This window comes from Petaurus breviceps, unplaced genomic scaffold (genome assembly GCF_028583685.1).
Source record: "Petaurus breviceps papuanus isolate PSGF00001 unplaced genomic scaffold, PetGlider_PUasm1.0 37, whole genome shotgun sequence".
NCBI lineage: Eukaryota > Metazoa > Chordata > Mammalia > Diprotodontia > Petauridae > Petaurus > Petaurus breviceps.
The window spans coordinates 97,799,528-97,812,968 of NW_027186296.1; the positions used below are offsets into that span (position 1 = coordinate 97,799,528).

At 39.5% G+C, this 13,441-nt stretch overlaps 2 long non-coding RNA genes across 2 annotated transcripts in view; one reads left to right on the plus strand and one right to left on the minus strand.

Moving 5' to 3' along the window:
• Nucleotides 1–234: 234 nt before the first annotated feature.
• Nucleotides 235–13,441, minus strand: part of LOC138168678 (uncharacterized) — a 26,133-nt gene continuing 12,926 nt past the window's right edge. The window contains exons 2-4 of the long non-coding RNA XR_011170182.1: nucleotides 4,747–4,904; nucleotides 1,058–1,096; nucleotides 235–350 (exon numbers count right to left, since the gene is read on the minus strand). This is a non-coding gene — a long non-coding RNA (uncharacterized lncRNA). The remainder of the gene's footprint in view (nucleotides 351–1,057; nucleotides 1,097–4,746; nucleotides 4,905–13,441) is intronic.
• The window catches only part of LOC138168677 (uncharacterized), a 20,215-nt gene continuing 16,044 nt past the window's right edge, over nucleotides 9,271–13,441 (plus strand). Inside the window, exon 1 of the long non-coding RNA XR_011170181.1 lies at nucleotides 9,271–9,456. This is a non-coding gene — a long non-coding RNA (uncharacterized lncRNA). The remainder of the gene's footprint in view (nucleotides 9,457–13,441) is intronic.

The following is a 13,441-nucleotide window of genomic DNA, read 5'->3' on the forward strand; positions in this document are numbered from 1 at the left end:
TCTCTGTTTTCTTTTTTCGACGAAAGTGATTTGGTCTGCTAATGTCTGAATCAGATTGGTGTAAATTAATGACTGACATTTATCTGTTGTTCATACTGAAAAGTAGACTTGCTCTTGCTTTGAATCAGTCACCGATTCTGGGATTTCCCACCTCCAACATGCAGAAGCACTGGAGAATTTGCAAAAAGTACTTTTTTATGTCTTGTCTTGTACAAAAGCAGCCAGGATTGCGATGGCCTATCGATTCAGGTGAGGAGCTAAATTTTATCATTAGAAAAAAGGCAAATTATTGCACAGACTGATGTAGATTCTTTAATACAGTGGTGTCAAACATTCGGTCCATCTTGGGCCTGCCAAAGCAGATTAAAATATAATCAGTGGAATATTTAGCAAAATAAAAATACAATAAAACACAAATAATGTTAATATGTGATTTTCCAAGTCAATATGCAGCCAGCTGGGATTTTTATGTTCAGCTGAGTGGCCTCTATGTCTTTTTGAGTTTGACATAATTGCTCTAAAAGAATGAAGCATCTACCGTAAGATGACAGCATTTTAGGCTGGCAACAGAATGAATTTCACATTGGGGAGAATGGTAGTGTTAACACCATCCCGTCTCCTATAGATTATTCTGCTTAGGAGGTAGACAGCCATGCATAAACTTGCAAGCTTTTCAAAAAGGAAAACCTCCAAGAGCCAAAATGTGAAGGCTCTATTCATAGGAACCAGCAGTATTTGTTAAAGGAGTTAGTGAAAAATACGTGTATGTGGATTTACAGCTGGTAATTCTCAATTAGGGTGGGGAAAATGAGCTTATGAATCCACGTTCTGACAGCATCTGTTAATTCCACAAGGCAGCACGCTTTCAAATCACATTCACTACTTCCTTTCTCAAAGCTTCATGCTTGAGCTGAGGGAGGAAGGTGACCCTTCCAAGTGAGCATGGGAAAAAGGTATACCTGGAAAGCTCGTGGAATGCACTCTCCTGACCCCGTTTTTTAATTAACTTGGCCCTGAGCCCATATGAAGGTGAAGATCTGTATCATATTAGACTTACCTGATTCTTTTTCTTCTCCAATCAGCATCTCATTTGTCACTGCCAGAGAAAAAGTGAAAAGGTCACTTTCTCACTTTGGAATTTCTGAATCATTTAATAGCTAATTTGTACTGTTAATTACCTCCTTTCACATGTGTAATTATTTTGAATTATTGTCCTTCTGCTACTATTAATGGGCAAGGCAAGGGAACAATACAATGCCATTTGGAGTTCTAATTGGTTAGTCTTGGCAACTGATTTGCTTTGGAATGACTGGCAGAGGAGAGTTTGCTGATTCCCTTGAGTTTTGCTGGTTTTGCAGCAGAAACAAGCTGCTGAAACTCTGTTTGTTTGCATGTCTCTCATTCTGAGCCACTATACACTAATATTGTGAATTTCTGTATTCTCTTGGTTCAGAGCCAGAGATTCTGAACTAAGGGGAACTTCTCCCACTAGTGCTATACTTCCCACCTTCCCTAGATGTATTCAAAATGTTGGTGTTGCTCAGTTTTGTTTGACTCTTCATGACCCCATTTGGGGTTTTCTTGGCAAAGATGCTGGAGTAGTTTACCATTTTGTTCTCCCGTTCATTTTATAGGTGAGGAAACAGAGACAAACAGAGTTATGTGACTTGCTCAGGGTCACACAGCTAGTAAGTGTCTGAGGTCGGATTTGAACTTATGGAATTAAGTCTTTCTGACTTTAGGGCCAGCACTCTATCCACTATGACATGTAGCTGCCATATTAAAAATACTTGCTGTGTTAATAAAAAAATATATGGGTATTTCAGAAGCAGCTAGGCATTTGGCATAGACGGTACAGGTGAAATCCTGATTGAAAGTTAGGACCTGAAGTGGATGACCTCTTGTGAACATTCCCAACTCTAATTCTTGGCCAGAATTACAGTTTAGGTATCACTGTCGACACTGTTTTTTTTTTTTGGGGGGGGGGAATAGATTTCTTGATTAGCTCCTTTCAGTGAAATGCCATCTGTGCCTAGGTTTTCCAGTTAGAAGTCAAAGAATCAGAGAATTTCTGAGTTGGAATGGTCTTCTGAGGCTTTCTAGCCCAAGGCAGACCTGAATAAAAATCCCATCTACAACATTGCCAACAGGTGCTCATCTGGCCTTTCTGTGAAATACCTCTGATGAGAAAGAACCCATCACCTCTCGAGGTAGGCTGTCTGCTTTTTGGAGAGTTTATAGTGTAAGGAAGTTTTCTATTACATAGAGCTGAAACCAGGCTTTTTATAATATCACACACTGATCCTGGTTCTATCCTCTGGGTCCAAGTAAACCAAGCTTAATTCCTTTCACATTACAACTCTGCTAATGATTCATATTCCCGAGTTCAAATCTGGCTTCAAACACTTATATGACCCTGGGCAAGTCACTTAACCAGTTGGCCTCAGTTTCCTCATCTGCAAAAATGAACTGAAGGAAGAACCACTCCAATTTCTTTGCCAAGAAAACCTCAAATGGGGTCGCAAAGAGTCAGATATGACTGAACAACAACAAAATCATCATATAAAGTCTTCTCTTCTTCTGGTTAAACATCCCCAGTCCTTCTACCCTTCCTCACATGGGCATGATCTTAAGGCCTCTCCCCATCCTGACTACTCTACAGTATCTAGTTTGTTAATGTCCTTCTTAAAATATGGTGCCAAGAATTGAACACAAAAATCAACTGGCTAAGGCAGAGTATGATGGAAAAATTGCTTCTTTCTTTAAGCTTGTACTAGTTTTTTAAGCTATCATATCACACTGTTGCCTCATACTGAATTTGCGGTACACAAAAACCCTAATTTTTCTTCCACATGAACTACGAGTTGTTTTTTTGAGCCCAAATTGAGACTTTATATTTATCTCTATTAAATTTTGTCTTCTTAGATTTGGTCCGTCATCCTAATCTGTCATGGTCTTCTTGGATCCTGACTTTCATATATATGTTAACTTTGTGTCATTTTCACTTTTGATAAACCTACATCCAAGTCATTGACAGAAAGGGTAATTAGTATAAAGCCAATGAAAGACTTATGTAGCATTCCACCAGATATCTTTGTCTAAGCTGACACTGATCCCTGCCCTTCTCCCCTCAAAAACAAGAAAAGAAAAAAAAACAACTGGAATTAGTCTGGCCTGATTTTTTTTTTTTAAAGCAATTGGGGTTAAGTAACTTGCTCAAGGTTACACGGCCAGTTATTTCTGGGTGTGGTGCTGAGTATCTGAGCCCGGGATTCGATCTCCAGGTCTTCTCAATACTGGAGTTGGTGCTCTTACTCGCTGTGCTACCTGGCCTCCCCAGTGTGATTTGTTTTTGAAGAAGTTATTCTGGCTTCCTTTTAAAATATTCACATAGTACCTGGAAGGCACCCCTGCCCCCACTCACATGACAAGCTACCCTAGATTCAAGAAATTTCGTGGGTTCATTTACATTAAAAAGGGCAGTTGGGTGGTGCAGTGGCTAGAGTGGAAGGCCTGGAGTCCTGAAGACCTGAGTCCAAATCCAGTCTTAGACACTCACTTGCTGTGGGCAAGCCACTTAACTCTATTTTCCTCATTTTCTTCATCTGTGAAATAAGCTGGAGAAGGAAATGGCAAACCACTTCAGTGCCTTTGCCAAGAAAACCCTAAATGGGGTTATAAAGAGTCAGTTACAGCTGAAACAACTGAGCAACAGCAAAATACATTTAAAAAAACCTCATGAGCCCTCTACCAACATGGTTACTTTCAATAGCTAGAAGTCATGATTATTTCAAGAAAATATGTTTAATGAAATTCTGCAATAAGAAAAGTAGCACCACATTTTCCATATAAATAAGGGACATATTATCCTATAATATAAAATATGTAGGAAACCTATGCGATCATATATATATATATCAGAAATATGTGGGGCAAATAACTGGGTGTCACAGTGAATAGAGCACTGGCCTGGAGTCAGGAGGACCTGAGTTCAAATGTGACCTCAGACACTTGACACTTAACTAGTTGTGTGACCTTGGGCAAGTCACAACCCTAATTGCCTTGCCTTCCCCCCTCCAAAAAAAAATGAGTAGTCAAGGCAAATTCGTGGTGGGACACGTACATAGAAAATATGTGTAACGAGGGATATACACATAGGAAACATATCTGATCATAATATATCGAGGGGTATAAACACATGGTGTACATGCATGGAAGGGTAACAGACGGCTCAAAGACCTCAGGGCTGCCAGTGTTTTCTGGTGATATGCTACTCCTGCCAGGTCTACTCCTTGCTGTCTCACGTAGTGTTTAGTTTTTGTAAGCTGGTATTCTGCTCCTCTCATGGTTTCTGTTAGACAAGTGCCCATCTTGTGGTATTTGTTAAGCATATTTTTTCTGGGCACATAGTTACAGAGTTTCTCTTTGCTTCCAGATTCTAGTTGCGAGTGGAGTTTCCATTTGCGATACTACCTCTTTTCCAGGAACATAAGCTCCTAGAAATTGGTATCTGAATCATTGGCTTCTTTTTTTTTTTTCAAGGGGGGAGGGTAAGGGAGGCAGGTTCTTCAAAAATCCAGTGTCAACTGATCAATTAATTAATCCATATGAATTTATTAAGCACTTACTGTGCAAAGTCCCAGTGATACAAATGCACATTATCTGACTAGGGAAAATCCTTCTGTAGCCCCAGTTTCAAAGCCCATTGGTATGAGACTCTTCTTGGTAGAAAGCAATTCTCTGTACCTGTTTGAGGGTCAGAGCAGAGTTGGTGAGAGCAGGAGAGGAGAGATTTTCAGTCTCTTCAAATCTTTGGGTGTGGCTCTTTGGGTGCTTCTGGCTTCCAGCTTTGAGAGGGAAGATGCAGGAGGCCAACATGACTTCAGGTGGTTAAAGGAAAGACTCTGGGAAGACACGAGAAGAGTTAGATGTTTCTATCATGTTTTGTCCCAGTTAGCTACACTAAAGAGTAGGGAGCTTTCCCTAAGATGAAATCCAGGACTCTCTCTCTTGGTTGAGCTGAGTTGCTTCTCTCCCACTGGGAGAGTTGCTTTACTCTGTATTGTCTGGTATATAATCTGCCATGTACACTTTCTCTTATTTCTGTCTTGTAATGATTTGGATAAATGGTTTCTTTTCTAATTGCTATGTTTGTTCATTATGGAACTGAAATTTGGTGGGAAAGGAGCTAGAGACTTGGATATAAAGCTTGGGGTTCTCCTTCCCCCCCAAAAAGCGACCAGAAGTTAAACTGAACCTGAAAACCTCATCCCCTAAGCTAATAAAATTTAAGGTAGCATTATTCTAGCCTGGTACCCCTTCTGAGAAGCACAGAGTAGCCTCTTACTTACTTACTCTTACTCTTCTGGCAGGAATTAAAGTCTCCCTTAGAGAAGCATGAGGAAGAAAAAGATGCTACAGATATCTATTCTGTCTCCTTTCAAGCCACACAATGCAGCTTGTACAACATTATACTTCAATGGTTTTTCTCCCTATGACAGAAAAGAGAGAGAAATCAGTTCCCAGAGCATTGGCTATGGTCAGATTTTTCTTCCTAGGAGATGCTTTGCCTCCAGGGACCAAGAACTTTTGGAAGACATAATAGCCAATCAATAGTCTATAGGCATTTCTTTGAATTGGCCTTTATTGTTCATTAGGAGTAAAGTATCAGTTCCAAGCACCTATCTGACTTAGGGTTAGAAGGTAGTCTTAATTCTTGCTTAATTTCCTTATGGGTATGTCTCACAAGGGATATTCCTATGTTCCCTAACTCATTTTAGAGGTGGGTGATTCTACCAATAGGTCCACACAAATATTATGTGAGTTGAAGGCATCCTGATTTTTCTTTAGCCCAAGAATCTTGGGTTTTATACAAATGAAAGTAAGGGAGAAGGTCAAAGAACAAAATTACACATGTCAGAGCCTCAGTAAAGGTATTACCCTTCACCTCAATCCTTTATTCCAAACTCCCACCTTAATCATAAATATGTGACCAGTAGTAAGTCTTAAGCTCTGAACTACTCAACAGATAGAAACTCTCCCTTTGATAACATTTTCTAGAATTTTTTTCAGAAATTGAAGTTAATTTAATTGGTCTATAGTTTGAAGATGCCTTTTCTCTTTGTATAGGAGTGATATGAAGGGCTTTTGGAAGACCAGTCTGTCCTTATATCATTTCCTACAACATACTTATATTAAACCATCAGAGATTCATTCTTTTGGATCATAATGGCTTTTAAATTGTCAAGAATCCCTTTCTAAAGGAATGGCAGAGAGGTTGCACCTTAAGCCTGCTTCACCTAGTAATTTAGCAGTGATTAATTTTATCCCAGTGATAGCTGAGAGAGCAAAGCCTTAAGTGAATCAATCAACAAGCATTTATTAAACACCTGAACCTATGTGTCAGGTACCTGGGATGCAAAGACAGAAAATAAAAGTCCCTGTCCTAAAGCACTTTGGGTTGGACTGGACTGGTTATATTATGCTGTGCAGACTTGTAGATTTCGAGTTGGCAGATTCTCTTGAGATTATTTAGTCCAGTCCCCTTGTTTTATGTATATACATTATTAATTAATAATTAATTTATAGGATATATTACATATAAAATCTATTATATATTTTTAATGTACAGTGTTTTACATTTGTTATCTAATTTGATTCTCACATTAACCTGGGGGTTGGAGTGGGTAGTGCAAAATGTGCAGTAGTCCTTAGAGAAGTTCTGATTTCATCAAGGTAAAACAGTTAATCAATGGGAAGAACTGGGATTAGGACCTACGGTAGGTTTCTGACTTCCAGATCAGTACTCTTTTAATTTTACAAAGGGCCTCTCAAAAAATTACCTGGGCACAGGGTGAGTTGAATATTTAAGGGAAGATATCTAATAAATAAAATTAAGAAGTGAGAGAGGAATATATTGGGAGAAGGAGAAAAGGAGAGACAGAATAGGGCAAATTATCTCATATAAAAGAGGCAAGAGAAAGGTGTTACAAGGGGAAGAGCAGGAAGGTGAAAGGGAATGAGTCAACCTTACTCTCATTGGATTTGGCTTAAGGAGGGAATAACATACACACTCAGTTGGGTATTTTACCCTATGGGAAAGTGGGGGGGGAGGGAATAAGAGGGGGGATGATAGAAGGGAAGGCAGATTGGGGGAGAGGGTAGTTAGAAGCAAACACTGTTGAAAAGGGGCAGGGTCAAAGGAGAAAATAGAATAAGTGGGGAGCAGGATAGGATGGAGGGAAATATAGTCACTCTTTCACATCATGACTACTATGGAAATGTTTTGCGTAACTACACATATATAATCTATATTGAATTGCTTGTCTTTCCAGTGGGGGTGGGTGAGAAGGGAAAAAGGGAGAGAATATGGAACTCAAAGTTTTAAAAACAAATGTTAAAAATTGTTTTTACATACAACCCAGAAATAAGATATATAGGCAATAGGGTTTAGAAATCCATCTTTCCCTACAAGAAAGTAAGGGGGGAGGATGGGGGAAAAATTAGAGAGGGCAGATTGGGGGAAGGGGTATTCAGTATGCTTGCCATCTTGGGGTGGGGGGTAGGAGAGAGACAGAGAGAAAATTTGTAACTCAAAATCTTATGGAAATGAATGATGAAAGCTAAAAATAAATAAATAAACGAAAACAAACACAAAAAGAGAAAAAAAAAATTATCCTGTTCTTTGTGACTAAGAGTGATCCAGATTTCAGGAAAAATTGCTCTTCTGAAATTGATGTGAGTAAAAATCAAAATAAAATGTATAAAATTAGCCTTCTGCAGAAGTAACTCAGCCAAAAGATCATTGACTAACATTGTTGAGTAGAGAATTTCCATTAGGTAAACATCAATCCAAAGCATAAAACTGCACTAAAATTTGGCATACCCAATTAATGTGAGATAAATGAATATCTTTAAACATACTTTAAAAATTTTTGTGGAGGGAATTAGAGTTAAGTTATTTGCCCAGGGTCATATAACTTGTAAGTGTCTGAGGTTGGATTTGAACTCAGGTCCTCCTGACTCCAGGACCAGTTCTCTATCCATTGCACTATCTAGTTGCCCCCTCCACTTATATCCTTGATCTTACTCCTCTTTTTGTTTTGGTTTGATAACTTTAATAAGTTAATAATTTGATAACTTTAGTAAGTCTGCCTCTATACGACCATTGGGCCAGTCTTCTTCTTTCCTCTCACATCATCACATACTTGTTTCAGCTCTCATTGACTCTCACTTGGACTCTTTTGGAATCTTTTCAATTGGTTACTGTCCTTTCAGTAGAGAGAAATGAAGCGGAAGATGCAGGTTGGGACCAGACTGCAGAGTGGGCCTTATTTAAAAATACTTGACTTTTATGTTCTGACTCCATCCCATTTTTCCCAGCCTTCTTTTACATCTCTCGCCTTTATGTATTTCCTGTTTTATGCCAAACCAGACTACGAGCTACTCTCCAATGTTGACCTGTACCTCTGGCTTTTGTGCATTGGTGCAGATCACCTGCTCTTCCTGAAACATATTCCTTCCTCATTTCTACCTGTGGAAATCCTTCTCTTTCTTCATTGCTTAGTTTAGGTGCCTCTTCTTCCATGAAACCTTCCCCTTTTCCTTGAAGGAATCCCATTCCCCTGAAACTGATTTCTCCCTCCTCAAACTTCTTATGACACTTTGGCTGCGTCTCTCCCTTGCTTATATTATATTCTACTTTGTAGAATGCCTATTGTATGCTCATCTTATCAGAAAGGGCGATGATTTGGTAGCCTTGTATCAAGTCTGTTAAGACACAAAACATGTGAACCCCACAACTTTTGAACTCTAGAACACATGAACTCTTGCAATAGGAAGGGGAGGAGCTAATGACCATATATAAGGAGAGGCCCAGGCTAGAGACAGCAGAACTGAGAGAGGACTCTTGTGGTGGCAGAGTCAAGGAGGAGAAAACTTTGTCTGCTCTGTGTTGATGTTTGTTTGTGATACTTTGTATAAAAGCCCTAGGATCTTACTGGAAGCCCTTAAAGAGGATTTTCTGGTTGTATGTTTACAGAAGTCCCAGAGGAGGGTTTTGGAGGTCCTGAGACTTTACTGATGATTTATGCTGACCTTTTGGACTTTGTTTGTGGGTCTGTGTTGATTTTTTATTGATGATTTGTGTTGAGTTCTCAGACCTTGTTGATGGGTCTGAGTTGATTTCACAGGCAGATAGTGAATTGATGATAGTGCTGGCAGAGTATGAATATTATTGTGGCTCTGTCAAGCTTTGTCTTCCCAGAAACAGGAACTGTGAAGGACTTAAGGTAGACTGGAAACTGTGAACTTCAATATGGAATGGGAACTGGAAAAAGAACTGGACAAGGAGCTGGACAAGGAACTGGGAGCTGCCTGCCTTTGAACCCAGGTTACAGTTGGAGCTGGGACCATGGAAGAGGAACTGTGGAAGCTGAGAGACAGCCTCAAGTCAAGGTGAAAGATGACTTTACTTGGATACTGTGTACTGACTGAGATTATGATTTACTGTTACCTAGGGGTGGAGAACTTTGACTTTTGCACTTTGTGATTGAATTAAGGATTTTGTGATTGACTAAATGATTGTACTTTGTTTAAAACTATGTGACCACTTTGGTTAAAACTATGTGGCAATTTTAGTGATAAGTCATTGAGTATTTTAAGTTGAGTACATTTTAAATGCTGTATTTTGATTTCTGTAAATGTTTTGCTCTAATTTGTTATTGAATAAATAGAGTGTTCACTATACTATGTAATCAGAATTTGGAAGCTGTTCACAGCCACAGTTCTATGGAAAGCTGCTTGTGCGTGGCTTTACAGAAGGGCAATGATGGTGTGTAGTAGGAAAAGTACTGGGTTGGAGCCATCAACATTTTCTTTGCAACTTAAAGTCTTAGAGATTTGCCTAAAACAGTGGTGTTTAACTCAGGTAGAAACAGGGGGCCACTAAATGTATATAAGGATCCCTGTAGGCCACATATCAACTTCATTTAAAATGTAATAATTTAGCATGTAAAATGTAAAAATTGTATTTTTATTTATTTGGGTAAATATTTCCCAATTATGTTTTAATCTTGTTCTGGCTACACTAGAGAATATCATGGACTTGCAAGTTGTATGTTTGACACCCCTGGCCTAGAATAATGAGAGATTGTGACTTGCTCAGGGAAATACAACCTGTACATGTCAGAAGTAGGACTTGCATTGAGGTCTTCCTGGATCCAAGATGATCTCTCTTTCAGGCTAGATTTTACATATAAATCTTAAAGCACTAAATAAATATATTCTACTACTCCAGGCTATTTTTTAATATTGAAGTCATTAAACACTAAATAAATATGAGTTACTATAGCTCTTGCTATTACTTAAGAAATGGAGCATGGAGGGGGTAGCTAGTTGGTGCAGTGGGTAGAGCATCAGCTCTGGAGTTGGGGGAACCTGAGTTCGGATCCAGTCTCAGACATTTACTAGCTGTGTGACCCTGATCAAGTCATTTAACCCTGATTGCCTGCCCACATATACACATGTGCATGCACACACACCAAAAAGAAAGGCAGCATGGAGTAAGTAGGGAGATGGCTTTGGATTTGGGAAGACCCATGTTTATGTTCTGTCTCTGACACATACTAATTCTAGGCAAGTCACTTTATCTCCTGGTGTTCTTAGGCAAATTTCTAATTTTACAAGTTTTCCAATCTGTGCTGATCTGTAGTGGCAGAGAGCCTTCCCAACTCAAACAAACAAACAAAACCCCAGTGGTATTAGCATGAGACACTATAGCAGGCATTTTCTGATATTTTTCAAGGGAGTCAAGAAGTTTTTATTTTCTATTCTTGTCTAGAGCTCTAACTAGCAATTTTGTGCTTGAGGCAACTGGCTTATAGAGTAGTCATTGATAGAATAACTGGCCATGGCTAAAATATTGGTCTTTGTCTCTAGGGGTAGGGCGCAAGGTTTGACTGTCCTGGGGGAAAGGGCAGCATCCTCTCCACAGAGGGCTGCAGAGGATGGGCAGGGGAGGAACTAGGGTGGGGAGGGTAAGTTTGGGAGAGTACTATCTGTGCCCTCTCAATTTCTTGGTCACAGTATGGAGGAAGTATGTGGCTATTTCCAGGAATAAGAATGGGAAAGGGGTAATGTGGGACAAGGGAAGTATGCCTAACAACAGTACTGTTGAATGTCACCAACAACCTCTATATATCCCTACCAAGGTAAAGCCCCAGTTGCCCTGCCCTAGTTATAGTTCTGATGCTTGGAGAGAGTGAAATGGTGAGAAAGAAGATGACTGACTTTAATCTACAGAATTGGAATTGTGCTTCTGTAGCTCTTTCAAAAAAGGAAACACGAGGGATAAATAAGATTGCTAAATCCCAGAGTTGGGAGGGACCTTGGGGTCATCTAGTCTAACGCATTATATTAATTCACTAGACAGCATCCCAACAAGTGGATGCCTATCCCTTCCTTGAAGGTCTATATAGCACTGGGCAACTCACCACCTTATGAGGTGGCCCTCAGGAGTTTTCAAAGAAGAAGCTTCCTTGGAGTTGTATGAATTTTGTGAATTCCTTAAGACTACCGAACCTTCAAGATTTTTCTTCTTCATTTTCTTGAATGGGTATAGCCTTCTAGCTATTGCTTCTTCTCTCACTGCCATCCCACAACTCTCACCAGACTTGTGATTTCATTAGTAGAGGAAACTTCAACTACTAACCCCATTTGGTAACTATTCTATAACTTAAAAGTTTTAACAACTTGAGTAGGTACACTAAGAGGTCAAATGACTTGCTCAGGGTCTCATAGTGAGTATGTGTTAAAAGTGGGACTCACTTTTTTTTTTTAAAGCAATTGGGGTTAAGTAACTTGCCCAAGGTTACACAGCCAGTTATTTTGTGCGGGTGTTAAGTATCTGAGGCCAGAACCGATCCCAGGTCCTCCTGACTCCGGGGCCAGTGCTCTTATTCACTGTGCCACCTAGCCTCCCCAGTACTCACTTTAAAAAAAAGTGGGACTCACTGCCCTTCCTTGGTCTTGCTTTAATTTCCACACGGTACCATGTATTTATCATGGTAGGTAGCCTAGTTGAGTTTAGTGACTAGAAACAACAGAAAGGTCACATTATAATGCAATTTCACCTGTCACATGGTCCTATGTCTAAATGTACTCCAGGGATGGTAATATAGTAAGGTGTTGACATTTGTATACATTGTCCTGGAAACTTCTTTTAGTCAGTGTTTGTTGACCTAGAAAACAGAATGAGCACCGACTCAACCTATTGATTTTAAGACCAGGACTGCATTTCTCTGCTCTTGAAATATCTGGTTGCTATTTTCAAGCAAACCTCTTGTCCCTGAACATTTGTTCTTTCTCACTATGGTTTTCCTTGGCCAAGTTATGCTGGATTTATATTTTCAGCTCTGTAGGCAAGGCCATGTTTCAAAACCAGCAATCTGGTGGGAGTCTTGCTTCTGTACTTCCAAGACAAGCCCAATGTTCCTCTTATGAATTCAGGGCTTGTTAACGTTCTGATGTCTTGTTTGGAATTCTTGTGTACTGTGTTTCTCAGTGTTCTAGTACATGCCAACAATATGTAAAATCAATCAAAGGGTTCTGGATACTTGGACCTCAGGGAAAGGGAGAGGTTTGTAAAAGGATGGCCAAGAATTAATTCTTGGCAGGTCTTTTGGTCCTTTTAGACTGTTCAGGCCATGGGAACAGTCACTGCTCATCTCCCAGAAAGAAATGATCCCTCTTTTCCTCTGAATTCCCAGTGAGCCTCATACCTAGGGGCATGTTAGAGTCAGCTCAAACTGGCTTTTGAAAGCCCATTGTTAAATTTTCAACAGACCATTTCCATATCACAAATGGGCACACCACTGCAAATAATGGTCTAATTCATTGTTTTGCTAATTGTCTAGACTAAAGACAAAAGGATAGAGCAAATGTTAATAAGACAGAAATACTTTAAAAATGTGCTATATACATATTTTCCCCCTAAGGAGCCAATTGTTAAGTATTGACCAACACTTTGTGACTTGTTCCTTTTTTATTGCACCTTCCCATTCTGAATTACATTATCATTATTTATGTCCAACATTTTATCACTCTTACTGGAGTGTAAGATTTTTGAGGGCAGAGACTATGTATTTTAATCATCTCTAGAGCTCACAGAATCTCTAGCACACAATGTCTTTTTAATAGGCACTCAAATATTTGTTGAATCAAATTAGACTTTATTGGATGCTAGCGTATGCGGTAGAATTTTTACTGAACTACCTAAGATAATCACTTTGGGATAGTATATGGACTTCCTTTCGTGTGTGTCTCTGTCTCTCCTTCTCTCCCTCTCTCTCTCTCCTCCTCTCTTTCTTCTTTCCTTCCTCCTTCTATCCTTACCTCTTCCTTCCTTCCTTCCTTCCTTCCTTCCTTCCTTCCTTCCTTCCTT